The sequence below is a fragment of the Heteronotia binoei genome, chromosome 2 (genome assembly GCF_032191835.1).
Source record: "Heteronotia binoei isolate CCM8104 ecotype False Entrance Well chromosome 2, APGP_CSIRO_Hbin_v1, whole genome shotgun sequence".
Taxonomy (NCBI): Eukaryota; Metazoa; Chordata; class Lepidosauria; order Squamata; family Gekkonidae; genus Heteronotia; species Heteronotia binoei.
In genome coordinates this window covers 51,496,217-51,518,039 of record NC_083224.1, presented here as the reverse complement: position 1 = coordinate 51,518,039, position 21,823 = coordinate 51,496,217, and the positions used below count along the sequence as shown (strand labels likewise).

Genomic DNA, 21,823 nt, shown 5'->3' with positions numbered 1-21,823 from the left:
CAAAACCTCCTATGGTAAGAGAAGTTCAGCCTTGAGAGCCAGACCAGGGAAGCGAAGCAGGAGAGCTACTGAATGGTTTCAGGGAGGACCTGTTTGCTGTCACTCACTAGGCTGTGTAACAATTGGTTTTCTTGTTATACTGATCTGCAGCTGTATAAGGAATTGTTTGGTTTTTTGTTGATAGCTATCAGCTGTGTTGTTAATTATCACTTTTTCCTTTTTAAAAAAAAAACATTTTTGTTCATTGTTTCCAATTCCTAAAGAATCACTGCCATTTTTTAAAAAATCTTTGGCAAAACACTGCCCCTTCTCTTGAGATTCAGTGAAACATATAATGATAATGAAGGTAGTATAATTGTGTTTATAAGAACTACTCACAGTTTGTAAGGTGTTAAGCATGATGTTTCCTATCTGTGTTGTGAGAAATTGTCTTAGGGCAGAATGATCATTCTGCTACTTTCTTATATCTTGAAAATTCAGTTGCTATATCTTACTGCAAAGCAACATTAGGAAAGGAAATAATTGACAGGCGTGAAGCAATAATCAGGGAGGAGTACTCCTTTCCTCCCATCTATCACTTTTGGTCCATTTGTTTCTACTCTGACCTGAATTACATTCCCAAGTTCCCATTGAAAACATGGATCTGAACCTCAACAAAAGTATTAGGTACAGGGGAAGAGTTATTCATAAAGAATATTTTTATCCCATCCCCCCCACCCCCATACTGGGGGCTCAATGGCACAGATTTATGTGGATTTGTAGATCTTAATCTAAGACCATGAGTACCTCTTAGGACCAAGATGGTGTATTTATCCTGGTGGCTTGGATATGTGATAGCTGCAGCATTGATTAAAGGCAGAATTCTAGAGTGAGAATAGAAACAAACCCACAGCTGCCAGAGATGTAGTCATGCCTTGACTATTAAGCCATCTCTTCCCATATATAGCATTGTATATAGCTGCACTTTTGTCTTAAAGATCCCACAAGGATGCATGCTTATGAATTTTTAAAATGCCCCTGAACTTAGTAATTATCCGGCCTTGATCAAAATGTTTTGCTCACAATCTGCAAATAGTCTCCTCAAGGATAGGTATTTCAAGGTGAAGATGAAAGGAATTTTAAAAATGTATGTTATTTATAGTCCTCCTTTAATTATAATTTATACAGAGCTTTAGAGCAGGTGTGTCAAATGTCCGTTCTGTGAGCCAGAACCATTCCACCCAGGACTTTAATTAGGCCTGAGGCTCTTTTCTCCCTCCTCTCCTCCCCCTCCTGTCCTCACCCTTTGAAGCTCCAAAGCTGCCAAAGTTCCTAGCTCCTTCTGCCTTGTCTCTGCTGGCTTCAGCAGAAAGGTCTTCTGGGCTTGCAAAGTTGCAAGGAAAATGTGGACTGGATTTTCCGTTGGGATCTCTGTGCCCAGATAGATAGCCCAGAGACCTTAATGGAAAATCCAGTCCATGTTTTCCTTACAATTTTGTCTGTGCTGCAATGTATTTCAATGAAGTGAAGCTCAGTTTCACTTTCCAGCATTTCTATGGCCAGCTGAAGCCGTTGTTTCCTGAAATTGTGTCCTTACAAATAAAGGGTTGGTGCTTTGAGCCAGCTTGTCTCTGTTGAATGGACCTGAGAACTTGTGCCTAGTGAGTACTCTAACCTGGGAACCCACAGCAAAAGGGGAATATTACACTGGAGAGCCATTGCCAGTCTAAGTAGACCTGGGATGGGGGGGAGAGAAGCCTGCAATGCCCAGCCATTTCGTATTTTCCTGTGTCCAGAGCATTTTATATTTTGGTTTCTGCCATGATCCTTATGCTTTTTCTTGATGTTCTAAAAATTACATTGCCAAATCCCACTATTCTCCCACCTTTCCATTTTAAACAAAACACTGCAAGAGTTTTAAGCATGCTTGTATTTTAAGTTGTGTGTGTGTGTGTTTGTATCCTTTATACAGTTTAAAATGTACCCAGCATTACATTTTATGAACACATGGTCCAGCCCCAGAGTCCCAAAGCCTTCAAATTACTCACATATACTCTTCTAATCCTTACAACAGCATTGTTATCACTCCCAATAGCAGATAGGGAAACAAAGGTTGAGAGAGTGAGAAGCTTGCTTGCTTAAATAATTTACCAAGCGTATGGCAGAAGCAATATTCAAGAAGGGGATAGTTCAGCACCTACATTGCACCCATGCCATTCAAGTTAGTCTTTCTTACCAAACTCCTCCTCTACTACAACTATGTCATATTTATTGAATGCTATCCCCAGCTGCTGACAAGAGCACAGGAAATGATAAGCTCACTGTTTCAAAGGTTTATCTTTAAAAAGAACATTATCTTTTTTCTAAAAAAAGGACACAGTATGAAAGGATGCACAATTCCCTCTTTTTTTCTTGGATACTGTATGACTAATGCTAGCTAAACTTCACTCCAGATTATAGAGAGGAGCCATTTTATGGATGCAACATAACTACAGGACGTATTTCTCAAATATTTAGAGTGACCAACAAGTGATTGGCAAATGTGCTCCATTGTTGTTAGGTAACAGTGAAATGATTCCTTCTGACCCCAGTGGGTTGCCACCTGAAGAACCCCCAAATAAAGAACAGAATGTGAAACTGTAAGAAAATGATATTTCTGTGTGTGAACAGTAAATGCTTAGAGCTTTAACCCAGTCTGAGAACCTTGAGTGACAGGAGAAGCAAACAGAATTCTACAGCTGAGAGTGGCAGTCAGGTTTGGCAGTTAGGAATAACAGTTAAGACAGTTAAGAACTGACAGTTGACCGGGAAGGAAGGCTAAGAGAGTAGGAGGATCAGGAAGGATTCCCATTCAAACCTGAGGGGAATAGCTCCTAGTAACATGGGATGATCCCTGTCAAGTGGAAAAGAAGGCATATTGGAACTTGTGTGAATATTCCTGCCTATCAGTTTAAGTGTCTGTGAGACAAAGAAGCTTATGCTTGTTTATTTAAGCTAAAATAGTCAAGAAATTCTTAAGAGTTTAAAGACAATTCTGTACAACTAATTAGTTACTTGTTTGTGACAAACCTACCTGAGAGAGAGAGAGAGAGAGAGAGAGAGAGAGAGAGAGAGAGAGAGAAGTAAATATCAACTACAACAGTAAGAACAAACAAAACAACATATCTAAAACCAAAACCCACTACCAAACTATGAACTCACAGAATAATTGCTGTGTGAACAACCAGGTCTTAATGCGATAGTAAAATACCAATAAACCTGGTGCCAGAAAGACATTCCAAAAACAGTGCCTTAAACAGAATGCCGCTGAGCTTAGCATACCCATACCTTAGCTCCAATCCTGACAACACAGAAAGCAGAACTGCTGATAAAGAATTTAAAAGCTCTGGTCCCAAACCAATCGGAGCTTGAAAAAGAAGCAGCCCTTAGAACTGGGCACAGAAATTGGCAGCTCTGGAAGGTTGTGTTCCCAGTAATTAGTACCTGACAGAAGCCTTCTGCATTCTAAAGTTTCTGAACCATTGTTAAAGGCACATAGAATGCATTGCTAGGGTTGCCAGCTCCAGGCTGGGAGATACTTGGAGATGGGGGGGTGGGGTAGAGCATGAGGAGAGCAGAGTCTGGGGACGGGAGAAATTTCAATGGGGTATAATGCCTTAGAGTTCACCTTCAGTTGTAATCTCAGGAGATCACCAGCTACCACCTGAAGGTTGTGTAACAGTAATCTAATCTGGAAGTGTCTAGGGTATGGATATATATGCCCAGATCCTACTGTTCAAGGAAGAGTTGGTGAATTAGTTGAAGATTATGTTGTTGCAACAAGCTACAAATTAGAGTTGCACATCCAAATATTTATCTGAAAACACAGATATGCTAACATTCCTCAAACCTGAGTCATCTTTTGGAGGTAGGGTGGTCACACTGGCAGGGGATGGAGAGGGTAGGTGGGGCAGAGAGAACTGTGACTGGCCCAGGGTCACCCAACAGGCTTCATGTCGAGGAATGGGGAAACAAACCCAGTTCTCCAGATTAGAGTCTGTTGCCGGCCTGGCTGTCTACTTCCTTTTGTGTGTCCTGAATCTCCCACCCTTCGTCTTCAGTGGATGACTCTGGCTTCTAGCATTATGAGGGAGGGAGAAACTTCTCCACACCATGCATAATTTTATAAACCTCAGTCTTGTCTCCCTTTACTTGCCTTTTTTCTTGGCTAAATAGCCTTAGAATATTTTGTGGTCTTCCTTTAAAGCCAAGTTGACATGACCAAGACATCAGAATATGGGAATATACCCCCACTTCCTCTAGCTTGAAAGGAAAGAATGGTACATTTGGTGGTAAACACAGAGATTCTCATATTTGCTGCTAAAAGGCAAGGTAGCAGATAGCCTACCACTTTCCCTCTGCAACCCCTTTCCCATTGCTGCATTTCCCTCGCTGACTAGCAAATGTATCCCAAAACTCTGGTCGTGGAGAAACTGGCAACAGAGAAGATCTGCAAAGGAAAAGTAATGGGTAGGGCAAGTGGTGAGGACACCTTCCCCACTCCAGAGTTAGGAATCCCATCTTTGCTGCCAAACATGTAGTTCTGAGCTAATAGCACAATCCTAAACAGAGTTACAGCCTTTTGCATCCACTGAAGTCGATGAGCTTAGAAGGTGATAGCTCTCCTTAGAACTGCACTCTCCTTTCTTGAGCCAGCTTGGCAGAAATATTAATTGGATTAAACAACTCATTAGTAAGGAAGTGTAGCTTCCAATTCATAGGATGGGGGAAAAAACACAACCACTGTGCCATTAAAAATTCCATCTCCTATGATATACTCATAGCCTATTTCAGTAATAGCTTGGCAGGGGAATAACATTATGGTGACTATAAATATCTCCCAGGATACCACTTTGTTCAGGGAGGCAAGAAGAGCCTTTCCTGCTAATGCTGCTATGCTGGACAGTAAATCCAAGGAGTAGTCTGGTGGGGTAGTGGCATATAGACTTATACCGCTGTCTAGCAGTAACCACAATTGCAGCTGACTTACCAACAGAAGAAAGAAGGAACAAAACTGTGAAATTTGGGTATTCAGACATATTTGTAAGTTCTTGATTTGAATTACCCTGAATCTGCCAAACACCTTGAATTTATTTAAGACAAGCCGTCTTAGAACAATCCTGGGAGAGCTGTTGCTCAGCCAATGAACCACATGTTGTCTGCATGGATTTATCTGGACATGAAGAGGTGAAGCAACATTTTAATCAAAACTGGTGCAGAACTAGGATCTGTGATGGTATTGGGTCAAAGCTTCAAGATCTGACTGCCTATCAGTGAAATATTGGTTGCACTGTGATTGATGCAGCTTTAGAACTGGAGAATGCACTGGTGAATAGGATCGGAATTGCCACAAGACAGTTCAGTTTTTTTTATTGTATACTCGTACCATATAAGAGTATCTAGAGGATGTAATGGGGATATGGGTCTAGTTGCAAGTGATTGAACTGAGTGGCAGGTATGACTCGCATCTACTGATGGTGGTCAGGAGACAGGCTAAAGGCCCTTCCTGAGCTCTTGAGTGAAGCAAGTCGTCTTTATGAGGGAGATTCTAAGAGGCTTGGATGTTATCCTGTGAAGCTGGGCCATTAGTTGTGGCTGCAATGTGAAAGCTTGGGAGGGCCACTGAAAAGATCCTTGATTAAAGTGCCCCTGGAGATTTCAGGACACTAAGCTACTTCATCTGGAAAGCGCCTAAAGAAATATATGCCTTAATCAGGAGACCCAATCTTTATATAAAAAAATGGATAGATTCATCCAAGCCTCTGACCTTGGAAGGCCAGAGGATCCTGAAGTACAAAAAAATAGAAATTGTGAGGGTAGGTAACACAGGGATCAACACAGCAGGATTTGTGTTTTTCCAGTAGCAATTCTGTGCATAATCCGGCCCCTTCCCGCACGCACCGACGTCCGGCGGCATAGGGCGGGGGCCGCGTTTGCCTCCCCGGATGGAGCCGAGGCAAATGGTCCTCTTCCATCCGGGGACGTTGCGGGCGTGGTTTGGGGGCTTTTATAAGCCCAGCCATGCCCAGAGCCACGCACTTCGCTGGTGATTTTGGCCCACCCTCCCACCCTGCAATAGTACATGCTTCTCCGGTCGCCGAGTTTACGGGGCCAGGTAGGAATTTTTTCATCCTAACTGATTGGCCATGGTTAGGATGTTTTTCGCCTACCTTGTACTGTTTGCCTTAAGGTTGGGTTAGGTTTGGTAGCTTTATTGGCAGGAGTTTAACTAGGTTTCCAGGTTTTCAGTGTGCACCAATGGTTTTCCCGGTTTTAAGGGAAGTAGTGGGATCGGATGGCAGCGGGGCTGTACAGCTGTCTGCTGTCTTGCCCGCTATAGGGTTCCCTCCTATGGCAGGCCGTTCCTGGGTGGGCGGCAGTGCCATTTGGGGGTATACCCTGCCTGCGCCAGCCTGGCAGCAGCCGGTTTAACGGGCTGCTGTTGGGGGCTGGGTGGCTCGCCCTTCCGGACAGGGAAGGGTCTGGGGTGTTTCCCTTGGCCTGTCCGGCAGTAGTTAGTTTGCCCCAGGCTGTTCTTGTTCAATAAAGTTGCCCTGTTTATTACCCAATATACCGTGTTGTCTCGTTCTTCTGAGTGGGGGGGCAATAATCATCAAAAGGTTCTGCAAGGGCTATTTTTTTTGTTTTGGCTTTACGCTACAGCTAGGTTTTTTGTTATGACTTGTCATTTGCCTCTGCTTCTCCCTTCCTGTTTTTCTAACCAACAGAATCCTTCAGCACTCCTTTACCCACTGCAAGACTGTGCAGAACAGCCATTTCCAACACTAAATGTGGACAGGAATCCCAGAAGTGTTTGTGAGTGGAAGGCTGGAACTACAGCAGTCATGACATGAAGAATGTTTCCAGGTGCATTTTTACATCTGTATTTACTGAACAAATAACAAACACCAGAACATATAATATTCACTCAGTTCAACAGAACAAGATGGGAGAAACAAGGAAAAGAAGCATATATCACTCATAGATTTTAGAGAAAGCAAGGTATTAGGAAAAGTGTATATAATTACATAGATTCAAATGTCTCAAAAAGCAACAGTAATCTTTAGAAAAAGGGAAAGAGACAGCAGATTCAACATCTTTTTGTACTGTTTTCACTCACCCTTGTCATTAGAGAAAGATCCCTTGCAACATCTGCCTTTGGACAGAACATTTTACCTACTCCGGGGTTTCTATTTTGTTTGATTGTGCCCCCCCCCCAATCTGTGTGCGTGTGTTTGGAGGCCTACTTTGATTCCCTCAATCTCCACAGCACAATTTATCCAGCATTTGGTTTAGGCCAGCACTGCCATTTGTTTAATTAACTGACAGCCTTAGCATACACCTATATGTGAATAAACAACAATAACCAGTAACAATGTTTTCATCAACAATTTTCAAATGACGATGAGCTAGAACTAGGGCTGCCAAGCCCCCAGTCCGGGTAGGGATTCCCCTGCCCGGGAGGTTCCCAACCCACCAGCCCACATTGGGCTGGCAGGGGGAACCTCCCCCGACATCACTGGCACCATGACGTTACCCAGAAATGACATCATCACACTGGTGACATCGCGTGACAGCCACTCTAGGCGTTTCTGGGAAAACTCTATGGTTTTTCTGGACGCTCTAGCCATTTGGGAGGGGAAGCTCTATGGTACAGCCAGAGGCTGCAAGGGACTTGGCAACCCTTGCCTATAACAAATTGGCTCAAGCACCTTGAGTCCTTTAGCCAGAAAAAGACAGGTTCCCCCAGCTACTTATAACACAGGATTGCTGTTAGTATTTCAATTGTACTTGGGTCAAAATCATGCAAACTCATCGCATCCTGCTACAAAATTTAAGAGACTGGTTTTGTTGCTGCTCTGTGTAATTCATATAGTTGCCGATATTAGTGATGCCATATTGTAACTGTTCTGTACACTTTGTCCTACTCAATTCACAAATACAGAGGTATGTAATTCATACACATCCGTCTGTTCACTGTGCCTCAGAGGGATATAATTCATTACTTTCAGAAACCACTACATAAATGTCAAGGCACCGTTATCGCAGGTGGTGAGACAAATGTAATGGCTTTGAAATCCTGTGTTACAGCTTCGTCACCGGAAGGGAAGTAAGGATGTGACCTGGATGTTAATCCAATACTGCCTAGTACCAGATGTGGACCATAACTGCTAAATTAAAAATGTAGAAGGGATATTGAAGGTAAAAGGTTATGAAATAGGAAAAGCTACATATTTTCCCTGTGACTATTGGTTCCCCAGTGTGGAACTGCTAATTAGAAAAGAAATTAGAGGTGCACTCTATGATATTGAATATTTGCAACACTGTGATAGCGGAGAATGTATCTCCATGCCTGTAAACTCTCTAGAATTTGTACACACAATAAGTATGTGAGCACAAAACCTACAGTGGAAACAGGTTTCTTCCAAAGCTGTTGCTTTGTTATTATTATTTTAGGTCTCATCCTGAATAAGCCAACTCTGAGTAGGAAGAGAAGGATATAAGTAAATATTATGTTTTAAACCGTGAAGAAGTGATGCATCTGAGCAAAGACAACTTCCTCTAGAGTTCATGACTTGTAGCATGGTAGTGGTGAAAAAAAGAGGTTTACGCTTTTCTCATACATATCATACTAAATTACCAGATGGTAGAATTCATAAACCTGCTTTGCTTCATTTTGGGACGTCTACATTAGAAGCCTTGCTGCCAAAAGTACAGACAAAGGAAATAACAACAACAAATTTGCTCTTAGATGTTGCATGTGTAGGCCAAGGTATCATTCAGGGGGTACATCTATCAAGACAATTCAGTGCAATGATCTGGATCTATTACCATATATATGTGAATCAGGGTAGATTTTAAAATGTTTTATTTTTCAGAAAATGTTTGTTTACTTTAATTAGTGTTTTTTTAAAATCTAATTCCCCCCCCCCCAGTCGAAATAAAGAGGCTGACACATGTATATGGGTAAACGGGCCACTTTATTAACATAACTGTGACTTATCTTGTATGGCAAGGGCTACCTAAGCTGGACAAGCCCCAGGGTCATCCCATGACCCTTCCCTGTCCAGAAATGGGCGAGCCACCCTGCCCCCGGCATGAGCCAACATAATGTGGCTAATGCTGGGCTGGCTGGGCCAAATGCCCTCACCCTGTTCTCAGCCTTGATCACCCGAAAGAGCCGGTCCTGGATGGAGCCATCATTATGATCTGCATTATGCGGCACTGAGGCATATAGCCCATCTGCTGCTCCTGCAGATTGCCTGCACCCAAGTGGTGCATAGCCCTGGGTGGTCACCGATAACAGTAACCCCATCCTCCTTCTGCCAAGTGGCCAATAAACTTTAAACCTATCAACTTTCCTAACCTTCCACCTCCTAATTGCAGTACAAGGTAGGCGAAAAACACTCCACCAACAGACAATCAAGTGAAAGTGAAAAAATTCTTACCTGGCCTCCAACAAGGCGACCGGCCAGAGCCTGTACTACTAAAGGGTGGGTGGGCTGACAGCCGTGCAAAAACTGTGCCATGGAGGGCGGGGCTGGGACTGATATAGCCCCGACGCTCCGCCCTCCTCCAGTTCCTGTATTTCCGGGAATCTGGGCAGCCTTCATCCTCCAGGGAGGCAAAGGGGGCGAGCCCGCAGCCTGAAGCCACTGCGTGGCTTGGCCAGGGCAGGGCCGAATTTACAGTATAATCAAACTTTAATGTAAACAAACATGTTACCTTTTCAAATTGAATCCATGACCTTGATCAAACAAATTATTTTTTAAAGTAGAATCCAAAAGAAAATATAACACAGTAGGCCAAATATAAGGTGTTTACATGAATCATGAACTGTCAAGTCCTGTCACACACTAGGATCCAGAGTACAGGGTGATAGGGATAACCCACTTGCCTCTTTAAGGAACTCATGTTTAATGCCCTGTGTTTAACTCAACTACAATGTGTTTACCTTAACTTGGATGGTCCAGGCTAGCTTGATTGCATTAGATCTCAGCAGCTAAGAAGGTTGGACTTGATTAGTACTCTGATGGTAGACCACGAAAGAAGTTCAGGGCTGCTATTCAGAGGCAAGCAACGGCGCACAACCTCTGTTTGTCTCTTGCCTTGGAAACCCTAGGAGTCATCATAAATTGGCTGTGACTTTACAGCACTTGCCACCACAATGTGTTGAGTTCTCATGTTCAAATGCTTACATCTCTACTAAACAAACAAGAGGGATATTTTATTTGATCTGATCTAGAAACACTATTTTATCCCAACTATCTGTATCTGGAAGGCTCTGTGCACTTACAATACAATCCTGAGAACACTTTCCTGGGAGTGAGCCCCATTGTATAAAATGGGAATTAGTTCTGATAGACCTGCTAAGGATTGCTCCCTAAGATCCCCCTCATTTCTTTAACTAATTAGCTCCATGAAGCTGCTTTGAAGAGTGAGGAAGGGGTATTGATGATGGGCATGGTTAACCTTTTCCTTACCTGCCTCTTCCCTGATTTAAAATCACCCCTTTCAACATTTAACTTCGCTTTGCAGGGACAGATGCTCTACCTGTCTTTTCTACATGAGAGGACTGATTAAAGTTAAAGAAAAGGCACAGAAGGAAGGCATTAGACATCTTCTCCAGGAATCCTTCTCTGAAGTTCAAAGCAACCCTGTAAGGCTACTAATTAGATTTTCAATTAAACTAGAGATCCCAACCACAGATATCCTTTCTCATGTCTTGTTTGACCCATAAGACTGGATCCAGACTAAATTGGCAATTTTAGATTATTCCTCCTTCTCACTTTAGCCCCCCCCCCCCCCCCGCCCATGCCATTCCTCAAGGTCTCATACTCCACGCTCCCCCCCCACCCCCGCCGGACACTATTTTGTGGAGATCAATGAGCTACTACTGGAGAGGGGAGGCAGGAAATCTCAGAAAATTTAGCCTAGATCCATTCCATAGTGCTTGGTGTCCAGGCATATATACAAGCAGAAATCAAGTAATTTACAATTGCAGCTCTTTGTAACTGTCTAATTCTATCTATTTATTTAATTCATAACATAGTCAGTTCTGTGGTTACTTAAATCTAGAGAACGGAGTTAAATTGAGACCGGCATTCTATTTCCTTTTCCAACTCCATCAACCAACACAAGCCTATCCCCTTCCTTCCTGGGATGTAACCTTAGGATTTAGGGTTGCCAGGTCCAACTCAGAGAATATCTGGGAACTTTGGGGGTGGAGGCTGGAGACTTTTCCATTCCTTAAACTGACTAAATAAATAAATACAGTCTTCATTTCCTCATCCCCCCCTCACAGCTGCACTTCCACTAAATAAAAGTAACCACACACAAACACACATACACAAAAGCAACCAAAATAAATACTTTGCAAGCACACACTTTTGTGACCTCACTGGGGCAATTTACTCATGGGAGTTGCTGAATGGAGTCATCTGCTGTATTTCAGTCAACTTCTGCAGACTAACAGGAAAATGAAAGGAGAGCAGCCTAGGGGGTGGAGTTTTCCCCCATTCCACAATCAGGTTCTAGTTAACTCCATTTTATTATACACACAATTTCTGAAAGCAATGCAAAACAAACAGAGGGATGGCACCGACTTCACATGGTTCACACACTCACCAGGAAGAGCCACGTGCCTCTGCTTGCTCACCCTGCCCATGCAGCTTTCTTTCAGCTGAGATTTAAAGGCTCACGGTCCAAAACACCAGCAAGGTTCTTTTAAGCCTGCCATGGCTGTTGGGGCAGAGCTTCCCTCTACCGGCCAGCTGGTTGGCAGTGGGGAGAAGCCTGCAAAAATTCCCCCCTTCCCACAGATAGGACTGTGTTATTCTAAACGTACATTTCCTCCTTTCCTAACACCTTCCCCTCTCAGTAGAAATACATGGTTAGGTCTTCTCCCACCCGACCCCCCACAAAATCCTTGGTATGCTGTTTTAACCCCAATGGTACAAGGATGAATTGCCTTTACATAGTGTACAAATCCATCATAGTATTCCAAAACTCACACAGCACTTGATAAAAGATAATGACAAAAGTAAAGAGATAAAAGCTTCTCTCCAAAATACAAAAAGATTTTCAGCATCATTGTAGCAGAATTAAAACAGGGTTACAATGGCTAAGACAAGTTCTTACGTTACATGACATGAGGGTACTTTGACAGCATTCTCTCCACACCTGGGCTTCCAAAACCGCAGGATTCACCGCCGACCTTCCCCAACAAAGTAAGATTTGAGCATATTTATAGGATACAATCCAAGAAGGAGGTCTGAGTCTTGAAAGGAAACAAGGTGATTCACCTCCCTCATTGTTTCTTTTACTGTATAGGATCCATAACAGGATCTCACTCTTCAATGTGTGCTTTCTGGACATAATGCCACTTCTGGCATGCTTGGAACACTCTAGGGCAAGGGTGTCAAACTCATGAGGGCTGGATCGGACATAAATGAGACCTTGTTGGTCCAGGCCATGTTGGGTTGGGCCGGGCCAGGCCATGTGTGTACCTATTTAAGATTAGGATAGCAGATATATAAATTTTGTAAAGAACACAGACAAACAAAATAAATATATATTTTTTAAAAACTTTAAAAACATGCTTAAAATGTTAGCACTCTTTGGTTTTAAAGGTGCTTTCTTTGTATTTCTTCCATGGGATCAAGGGAACTGGGCAAAGGAAACTCTGGTTCTTTCCTTCCTTCCACAGGTGTGAGGAAAAAGCCCCCTACTTTTCATACATATGGACATCGTGATCACCAGTATGGTTGCCAGGGTGCCTGGAGTTTTGACTCTCACACATCTGCTCTAAGAAGTGGACTTTGCTTACAGTTTCTAAGGCTTATGTGGATACTATAAGCCTCAGCTTTGCAGCAGCATTCTACAAATGAGCTGCCAGCTACTCCTTGTGTGCCCAGTCTTGGCCACTGCAGTGGCAGAAGCCACACCACCATGAACTGTACAGGCAAGCAGTTTCTAGCCTGTTTTCCATGAACCAAGGGCTAACACCACCAGAGTCCATCTTCCTGCCAGGCTGGACTTCATTCCCTCATAGTGGAAGGCTCACGTACACACCCTGTGTCACCCTTGGCTCGCAAGCAACCCATCTGCCCCATGAATTGATTAACAGCTCAACTAATGTTCCTGTTTGTCTAACGAAACCCAGAACAAAGACGGCTGCTCAGAAGATGATGAGAAAAGAGGAAGACCATCTCCTCCATCAACCAAGTCTTTTGTCTTACCCGGGTGATACCTAGGCCAGTATTTGATTCTCTATTATCACCTTTTCAGATAATCCCATTTAACCTTAAGTATCCAGCCATTCCCATTCTTACCCCAGTCTAACACCTTGGAGCCGCCTTAGGCCATATTGCAACTTGGAAATTTCCAGGTTCACAGGACTAAGGTGAAGTTCATTGGTTAAAGATGACACCCAATTGGATGTCACCAAAGGACTCACCATTGGCTCTGCTAATGTCCAGCCTTCATGGTCATCACAGAGCCTCCCATCTCTCCTCCCCGTCACCTCCCATCCCCTAAGGGGGCCAAGGGAGCCTATTTAACCTCTGACCCAACTCCACTCATGTGTGCATCTAACAGTATCCCAGTTCCGCTGTCTAGATCCATCCCCAATTCTGGCCACAGTTTTGGGTCCATTTCCCCTGTCCTCTTATGTCGCCATTGGAACCTTCCTCAAAGACTACGATGGTAAATATTACCCTGTGTGTCTACCCTTATATGTTCCCCCATCCATCTATCTATATTTCCTAGGACTGTGTGAATGTGTGATTGTATATGTGTTTTAAACTTGTATGGAAGACTATATTTTTCTCAATAAATTGTAATTGGTTTTACTAAATTAGAGTCCCAAATATTTAAGCATCACTTTTCTGGACGTGTATTCTTGTATACATTGGTAAAAGATTCCTAGTGAGCCAGGTGCCCACCTAACTAATTCCCCAACTTCGTTTGGAGGGCATTTGGCTTAACACAGGGGACCAGGAGGGGGAGGAGCCTCAGCCAATAGAAGAAAGAGAGGCTTGGCTCAGTAGCTTTGTTGTGTGATTGAAAGAGCCTGGAAAAACAAGCTCTGCCTCTCCCCCCCTTCCTCCCAAAAGGAGAAACCTCAGCCAATGGAGAAACCAATGTAGCTTCTGTGCAACTGAGCAAACCTTACAAAGCAAGCTGTGATGCAGAAGGAAGCAGGAGAGACGGAGAAGGAAGCAGATGACAGCCAGTTGCTCGAGGTCTGATATGAGCCTTCCAGGGGCCTGATTCAGCTCCTGGGCCGCATGTTTGACACCCCAGCTCTAGGGTCTCATGAGCCAAGACAAGCACTTCACTGAGAAAATTCTCTACATAGTTCTTCCAGTGCCAATCTTTCTGACAACAAAAGCATTACTTTGAATCACACTCCTGAGTACCAGGCTTGGAGGGCTGGCACCAGAAAAGTTTTGAACTTTTATGTCATCCTTCTCCCTATTCAATCTCAATCTTGTCAGCAAACCTGATAGTATCTAAAAGGCATTGAGGATTATTTTGTTTCCACTTTTTTCTCTGATGGAGCGAAATCATTCTAAGGTTAGGATCTGGACCAGTCGGTTTATGGTTTTTGCCTTTTTTGTTTTAAAGCCTTGCAGTCATCATTTCAGATACGTCTGAAAATGGGCACTGAAGTGCACTAACACTTCTGGCTGGTTACATCAGCAGCAGCACCTTGTGTCTGTAGTAGCCTATAGACAGGCCAAAATATTTATGGGCTTTCTCTTTAAAGGGGCCATGATTATGCAGTTCTTCCTGATACCCTTCCAGATATCTGTGACCTTATTTTTTTTTAAGTCCTTTTTTGGGGATATTTTCCTCAAAACATGCCCTTTCAAAATTAATTAAAAGCTACTTGATATTTTCATCTAGATAATAACATGCGAAGTGTCTATAAGAATGATGAGTTTCCCTTCCCCTCTTTTCACTCCACCCTTCAAAGGGCTTTTATGCACTTTTGGTTACAACTTAAAGAGAAAGCAGAACCAAAGTGCCTTAAGTTCCTTCATTTGCCATTCATGGTCCAGATGCAACCAGAACAAACCCTTGTTTGAACAAACTGTACCTCTGTTCTGACAAGACCTCTTGCCTGTTTCCTCCACAAAAGGGTTTTCTCAGTACTGTGTATATACCTTCTCCCCCCTCCATCTCCAGCAAAGAGACCAGCTCATCTCCCTGAGAATCATGCATGTTTCCATTTGGAGATGCTAATGTGAAAGGGACTTCCACCACTTTTACCTTTGGGGTGGTGTTCCCATGGAGCTGGTGAAGACAGAAGGGCTCCCTCCCTTGCCCACTCTTCTACTCCACTTGGGCTTTTTTGGCACACCAGTTCCTTTTGTGTCCTTCTTAGTTATAATCCTAACTAGCAAACAGTCTTTGCAAAACAAAACTTTATGCACTTTCTACTGCCTTATTTTTTTCCAAAAACAAATGTGTTTTCATATCCTCTGTGCTATTTGATAATGCCTAACATATACCTGAACTGCTGCCAGCAAATACAAAAGAGACAGGCCAAAATGTTAGCACTCTTGAACCAAAAGGGAACCAGGCTGCTGGCAACTAATATCAAAAAGGTTTCAGAGCAACCTGAAACTTAATCCTGGGGAGAAAGCCAAATGTAGCTGGGGAGCCTTTAGTTTGGGACAAGTCAGGCCAAAGGGATGATTGCACAAACATTCATGGTAATATTGAAAGGAGCGTAATAGAACTTGAGAGTGAGAGCACAATGGCAACTGGAGGAGGCAAGGGTTACTGGAGGGGAAAACACATTATAGGTGTCTATATGGCAATGCTACAAGTCTCTGAGCCAAGATGGGGGAGCTGGAGTGCTTGGTGTTCAATGACAATTTAGATATAGTAGGCAGGGCTCACTTTGTAGCAGGAGCTCCTTTGCATATTAGACTACACACCCCTGATGTAACTAATCCTCCAAGAGCTTACAGTAGGCCCTGTAAGAAGAGCCCTGTAAGCTTTTGGAGGATTGGCTACATCACGGGTGCATGGCCCAATATGCAAAGGAGCTCCTGCTACAAAGTGAGCCCTGATAGTAGGTATCTCAGAAACATGGTGGAATGGGGAAAAAATTATGGGATACAGTCATTCCTGGATATAAGCTCTATAGGCAAGATAGGGAGGGACAAGTTGGTGGTAGTGTCACATTGTACATCAAATAGGACATAGAGAGAATCAAATAAGTTAGAAAGTATCAGGGGAATTAACTGTATTATATCTAAAATGGTATCCAAGCCTGCATGGATTCGAGAACTTTGTATGTTTTAATGTTGAACCAACAAGTTAAAACTGACAAACATAATCACTTTGAGGGCTTTTGTACAAGTCCGATATCACTTTGAACAGTTCTACCAGTCAGTACCGCACACAGGCAGCAGTGAAAGAAAAGTATATTCTTAGCTGTCATCAGTGCCATAGAGTAAGTCCAAAAATGTGGTCCTGTCCTGCCCAGGTTCTACCTGCCAGCCTTGCTCAGACTTTTCCTCCACTTCAATGAGACTTGATTGCCCAAGCTTCCCCAGCATGAAAATGAGTTAAGCGGACTCTGTTCTGTAGGATAAGGCTCAAAGAATGTGTGTCCACAGCTGGGTTATCTCCACATTCTATAGATCAAGTACAAGATTATAAGTACAAGCCATTCCAACTGAAAACTCCCTCAGAGCCATAAGATCCATCAGCCTTCCAGGGCATACTAATCTATCTGGCCCCCAATTCCTGCAGAAGACCCAGGGACCTTGAAGTCTAAACCCCACCAGAAATTAAAACGGACCTGTAGAGACTTCAACCACCCCATGGATCACCATTTAGCTGCTGAGCTGTGTAACCTGACATATGTAGACAGATGTCTACATGTGTGTGAGACTGTTATTTATTTATGTTATATTTATATCCCACCCATTCTATGTAGACTTAAAGTGGCTAACAACATAAAATACACAACAAACAATAAGCATTATTAAAACAATAAAACAATCAAATAAAATTGCCATGGTGCTACTTCATCTTTTCAGGCAACACGTACAGATCCTAGGCAGTTAGTACTGAAACGCGACAGATCCAGATGCAGTGGCAGCCCTCTCCTGTTAGATGTTATATGCCATCCAAAACAGTTCAGTCTTGCAGGCCCTGCGGAACTGTGATAAGTCCCGCAGGGCCCTGATTTATTTATTTTAGTAAATTTCTATTCTGCCCATTCCCCGTAGGGCTCAGGGTGGAGTACAACATATAACAATAAAATACAATTAAAACATTTTAAAACAGACAACTCAACAGCACTCAGATTACCATGACATCACATATTGCCCAACCTAGCCATCTCACATCATGATATCTCATAGGGATGGCAGTTTTTGTTCCAATTCCTAGTACAGATGACAGTGTTGGCCGGGGAGGCCAACCAAATCAAGAATAGACGCCTGCGACCTCAGCTAAAAGCCTGGCGGAACAACTCCATTCTGATGGCTTCTGGGAGGGTGTTCCAAAATATTGCTGCTGCAACTGAGAAGGCTCTTGCTCTGGCGGAATTAAGCCTAGCCTCTTTAGCCCAGGGACAGCCAAAATATTTTGAGAACCTGATTGAAGTGCTCTCTGGGGAACATGTTAACATTCTGGGATAATCCTGTAATATGGCAGACAAGAAGTCTTGAGCCATTCTTGATGGTTTTGCTTTGTTTTTTCTAGTATAAAATTTTAAATTTTAATCCACTGAATTTTATATTGCCTGAATTTGATATTGTGTATTGTCATGATATTCCCGTGTGACTTTGTAACACACACTGAGCCTGCATGCAGGGAGGGTGGGATATAAATTGAAGAAAATAAATAAATAAATGAAGCAGCCTTCGTACCAATACTGAAGTCCCCCCCCCCCCCCCCGATTAAGAGCTGAGAATCCATGATCAACTTTACCAGCTTGGGCAGTGACACTGTTTAGAAAATATACTAGCAGAATATCTTGGCTTTCCTGTGTACCCAGTATGCCAGTGGAGAAACCTGGAGAGGGAGATAATATTCCAACAGAACTCAGTGACTTCTTCCATAAGCATCTTGCTTAAAATTATAATGGACCAAGAACACAGGGAGAAACAGCTGTGACAAACAAATGCATCTCAAGTGATCTACCCAAGACTCAGTAACACAAGCCAGGGCTCTAGGCACATATAATTCTGTCATGAAAAAGGCTGCATGATCAAAGGCTTTAAATAATTCTCTTAGGAACAATGAAACTCTATTCAGTTGGCTAACCAATATGCTTTAATTGTTATAGCAACAATTAAAACCTAACTAGACATTACAGGCAGAGGTTGTAATCATGAACAAGAGGCAGCTTGAGATGGAGGTAGTTTTGAGCAGAAAAAGGCCCCTCTCCCGTTGCTCCTCAGTCCTCCTTCATGATCTCTGCCTCCTAAGGCAACTTTTCTTTTCAAAAAGGCAGTAAAATTGCATATAGTATATAATGTCTAGCTTGGTTCTTTAAGGTCCATGCTTGCTTTAAATAAAAGTTATGAATTTCAGTACAGGAAACTCAATTTAAATTCCCTTAATTTAAATCAATCTACCCTGATGTCCATCACCATCTTGCAAAAAGGAGCAGCAAATGGGTTCACATTGGTGAATTTTTAAATTATTTGCAGAAGAAAATTCTCTGGGTGTGTCACCCTAGTTGCCAAAACAGATTGAAAAATGATGGCTGATGAATTTTCCACGGGGCTACATTAAATGTTTGACCACAGAAAATTCTTTTATGAAAGGGAACATGAAAGTTGCACAATTCCTTCCTTAACTTTTTTTTTGCATGTTGTTTACCATTTGTTTATCCTAGGTTTCCCCCTAAATCTAAAGTTTCATGAGCATTTTCAATCTACTTTGCAGCCCCCTCCCCCAACCGCTACATTCACCAAAACACACTTTACAAAACACCCCTATGCCCTAGTTTTACAATGATTTCCCCTCCATATTGATAAAGTTAAATAGAACCTATGCTGAACATAGATAGATCTTGATTTTTTGTTGCTTGTTATAGGAAACAGCATTAATATGTGTAAGATCACAGGTGTAATTCCCATTTCTTCAGTTAAAACATCAGAAATAGAAGGGCTTGAAACAACTTCCTCCTGAGTCTTTGAACCACTACTAACAACCATTGGACCACTGGGCCGAGTCTGTGAAAACTGTTCCTAAGGCACCTTGCAGGCCATTTTAACAATGGTTACAAAAACAAAACTCTGGGCCAGATTCAAATAATACAGCCTCCAATTCCTCAGTCACCTGTGGCTGAGAGGGGACAAAAAAGAAGTGCCCTGTCTCCAGGGCCATCTGGGACACATGCCACCAGACACCCATGCAAGGGTTTAACACACTAATAGGGCCTAAATCTCACCTACAATAATCCTCAATGCTGAAATTCTTGTCATCACAAACATTTAAATAGGCAATTCAGGCTGTAAAATGTTAGAGATTACCTGTGGCTACTGTCAGAAATAGCAATTCCATCTTCTATTACTTGGAGAGAGAGGAAAAAATGTCAGGCTGCTGTTTTCAGTGGCAGCCACATGTCTCCTACAGTTTCAGCCTGTGTGGAGTAGTGGATGGTATGTTGAATCATGTGACTCATCCCCATTCAGCTGTGAAGCTTGCTGGGTGAACTGGAGATAATTAATCAACCTCAGTTTGCTCACAGGTGTGTTGTGATGGCAACATGGAATGACCCTTCTGTAATTTGCCCAGTTCTTTGGGCAAGGCAAAAATGTGATTGTTGGTCCTTTTACAGCTGTGAATCTAACATTCCCTAAGAATCTAACATTCTCTGAGTGAGAAAGAGCTTGCATATGTCTTAGGCCTCCTAATTGTTCTTTTTAATATACCATGCAAAGCCATACATGACATTTATGAGACTTTCCTCATATGCTTTCAATTCCAGCAACAAGAGATGTTATCTACAGAGCCATCCAGCTGAGTTTAAAAATAAAGCTTTTTTAAAAAAAACCATTTACAAACCATGAAACGCAAATAACACACAGCAAAATGACACCATTTGGTTTCAGGAAGGATTGAATTCCCAGCAACACCCAGCCAAATGCGAATCATTTATTAGCATACCATTTGAAGATGATACAGAATAGCTCTTACAGCATAATAGTGTGTTTTCTATGAATATCCTATGAAGTGAAATGTGGATTTCCATTAGGATTACACCTAAAGGCCTCTGAATATGGAATTTTGCATTAAAACTCCTAAATTTATACAATTAGTACACAACTTGGGTGCTGAAAATGAAATGTGCAAATTATTACTTTTTTCTTCTTTATTTTAATTAGGGAAAATTGTCTCTATTGGTTTTCCTGCAAGTTTTCTTTTTATTGTAAAATTTGTTCTGTTTGAATGGTTGTTTTGAATTCAAGTTCTAAGGTGGCAGCAAAGAAGAAGAGGAGGAAGATATTGGATTTATACCCCACCTTCACTACCTGAAGGAGTCTCAGAGTGGTTTACAATCTCCTTCCCCTCCCCACAACAGATACCCTGTGAGGTAAGTGGAGCTGAGAGAGCTCTGGCAGAAACTGCTCTTGAGAGGAACAGCTCTGCAAGAACCTGTGACTGACTCAAGGTCACATCAGCAGTTGCATGTGAAGGAGTGGGGAATCAAACCTGCTTTTCTCACATAAAAGTATCTGCACTTAACCACTACACCACTGGGTCTCAATTTGGTGTAGTGGTTAAGAAGATATTGTGCAAATGGAAAGTCATGGGGGTGGTTGGAGAGTGAGACTGCAACTCTATGAAGACTTCCCCGAGGTGAAGGTTCATTGAAATTAAAGCATACTTCTGAATAAACTTCAATTAATCAGAATATTAGGTGCTTCTAGGCAACACTTGCCTAAGGTAGAGAGTAGCCTTGCTTTTTGATATTTTCTGTGTCAGGAAAAAAGAAATTTGTCTTCTAGAAAGTACCAGGTTCAGATCTAGGATGCCAATTCCATGCCTTGCCTTTCAGTAAAGGAAGGTCTCTGTCTACAAATGCAAAATTAAATACAAGGGAGAAGGCGAGTGTGGTTTGTCAAAACTTCCACATTTTTAGACAGTGAAATTGACAGAAACAGCTTTTGAAAACTAGAATAATGAGGAGGTAGAGAAGATGATGGGGAAAATGTGTTTCTCAAGTCCTGTTAGAATCAATTTATGGATGAAAGGGCAGGACTTTGAACTGGATTCAAAAATAATGTTAGTGTAATTTTAAGAGGATGGACACAACATGATCTGTAATAAAGGATTCCTGGGTTCAGCTATCTATGAAAGAGGCACTAGTTTCTGTGAGTTTCTTAAAGGAGTGTGAAAGAGCTAAAGAGATACTCTAAAATCTAGTATCAGTTCTTGCATCTTGAGACAGCTGACTAACACCCATAAGAGAGATGAACTTTGGCTATTTGTCCTCAAGGAAAACAAGCTTAAAAAAATCAGTGTAACCCTTGCCTCCCTCAGTGTTCAGAAAATGCCTGATTGCAGGCAATTTAAAGAATGCATGGAGTGCTTACTTCCAAACCTGCTGCACAATTGCCACTGGCTGGAAAATAAAGCAATTTTGCTGTTCTTGGTGTTGTGAGGAGTAAAGCACAATGCACGGAGAATTAACCTTTGCCGATATGCATCAAACTGGATGGACCAGTATCTGAATGGGTTTGCTCAATCACAGCCACTTACTGGACTAAACATTCATTTACCCAGGAAAACTGCCTGGATTTTATGGACCTTGGCA

At 42.4% G+C, this 21,823-nt stretch overlaps 1 protein-coding gene across 2 annotated transcripts in view; it reads right to left on the bottom strand.

Moving 5' to 3' along the window:
* Nucleotides 1-19,751, bottom strand: part of DLGAP4 (DLG associated protein 4) — a 422,133-nt gene extending 402,382 nt beyond the window's left edge. Inside the window, exon 1 of one of the 2 annotated variants that reach the window (XM_060230962.1) lies at nt 19,536-19,751. The gene's annotated coding sequence lies outside the window, so the exon portion shown is untranslated. The remainder of the gene's footprint in view (nt 1-19,535) is intronic. The other variant, XM_060230961.1, reaches the window with a different exon arrangement.
* Between the last annotated feature and the right edge of the window lie 2,072 nt (nt 19,752-21,823).